We start from the raw sequence: 1,709 nt of genomic DNA, 5'->3' as shown, positions 1-1,709 counted from the left end.
CAGCTGTCTAGCATGTCATTGACTCCGAAATGCTCTGACAACACTCACTTCCCTTACAAGAAGAGCGCGACTCCATTTTTATCTCGATCTGCCGAGTTCCATTCAGTCGACGATGACTTTCAGAAGCTCCCGGAGGAGGAGGCATTGTTCTCGCTGCGAGTTGTCTGCGCCTTCAGCGCCCGCTGGAAAGTGGAAGTTTTGCGCAGAAAGAAGGAAGGGAGCTGATCAGGTCCCCGGGTGGCGTGGCGGCCGGAGAGGCGGCGGCGGTTCGAGCGGTGGTCGGGCGGTTGCGAGGCTTCGAACGGGGCGCGGAGGAGGCGTGGGCGAGCGACGGATGAGGGACAGACAAGGAAGGACTGACAAGTAGACGAGGGACGGCAAGGGATGAACAAGGGACGGCAAGGGATGGACGAGGGACGGACAAGGGGCGGGCGAGGGTTGGGCGAGGGATGGACGAGGGACGGACGAGGGACGGACGAGGGACGGAGGAAGACCTGACAAGCGACAGGAGGGCAACGAACGAGGCAGTAACGTCGGGCAAAGCACCAGCACTCCTCCGAGGCGCCCCGCCGAGCATGGTAAGGCATGGAGGTCTACATCCTTTCCCCGTTACACTTTCCCTTTCTCGTCAAAATTTGGATCAACGAGAACTCCTGTCCATTTCCTGCGAGAACATTCCTTCACGCCAAGAAAAAAAATCCCCAGAGGTCCGGAAATCGAATCTGGCTTCGTAATTATACTCTTCCTCGCCAACGCTGAGCTCTCCGGCCCGCCCTCCGAGGCAAGCACGTGGCGGCCCCGATGCTCCGCGGCCAGAGCCACGACATGAAGAGTGACAGTGCTCGTCAATCGGTCGGAATCGGCGCCGCGGGCCATGGAGTCGGATTTCCTGCGTGGGCGCCGGCCGTCTACACTCATCTACCGGTGCTGAGAGCAAGAGAGGGCTACGCCATATCCAGTTAGAAAGCAGCGCGCTCCCTTGCAACGGCGGGATGGCGAGGCAGGTCAATCGCCACGCCCACGAGCCTCGGGTAAGTCGCCTCGTATAAAGTGCGGGCACCGACTGGTCAGGGCACAGTCCATCCGCAAACGCAGCAAAAGTACAGGCATGAAGGTACTCCTCCGCCAGGAATAAGTATAATGACGGCCGACTCACCAGGGCATGCTCCCGATAGCTGGACCAGACGAACGCCGCCTCCACGCCATGACACTTCCGACTTTGTCCGATTGCCTCTTTGCCAACTGTTCAGGCCAGTTGTACGCAGGAACGGAGAGTACTTTAGAAGGGTGTTTCTGTGAGTGAAATTATTACGATGAAAAGACGTGAATACTCAAATAACAAAAGCTGCAATTCACAAAACTCATAGACCGGTATTTGTATTTCATTTTTCAAAATAAACGTCATTCATAGTGTCGACGATCGTTGAGCTGACGGAATATCCAGACGGACCACACTGACCGCAGAGGAACCTTCTACAGAGCTGCGCAGAGGACGAATTTATAACGATGGATATGAACAGGAAACATTAGGATGTATATTAAAGCGCATGCTAGGAAGAGGTTGCTAATTTCTGTTCATTTACCCTACTGATTTCCCTTCTTTTAATTAGACAGCAACCGTAATCCTGTGTGTGTTGGCGGCGGCGTGGGCAGCTCCCCAGGGCGGCTACAACTACCAGGCGCCCGTCGTGCAGCAGCCCGAGTACCCG

The 1,709-nt window shown here is 56.0% G+C and overlaps 1 protein-coding gene across 1 annotated transcript in view; it reads left to right on the top strand.

Annotated features, from left to right (window-relative positions):
* Positions 1-1,089: 1,089 nt before the first annotated feature.
* The window catches only part of LOC119582152 (extensin-like), a gene marked incomplete in the record, with an annotated part of 1,513 nt that continues 893 nt past the window's right edge, over positions 1,090-1,709 (top strand). The window contains 1 exon segment of the mRNA XM_037930390.1: positions 1,090-1,709.

This window comes from Penaeus monodon, chromosome 15 (genome assembly GCF_015228065.2).
Source record: "Penaeus monodon isolate SGIC_2016 chromosome 15, NSTDA_Pmon_1, whole genome shotgun sequence".
Lineage (NCBI taxonomy): Eukaryota > Metazoa > Arthropoda > Malacostraca > Decapoda > Penaeidae > Penaeus > Penaeus monodon.
The sequence above is the reverse complement of the archived record's forward strand: the minus strand, read 5'-3'. Positions and strand labels throughout refer to the sequence as shown.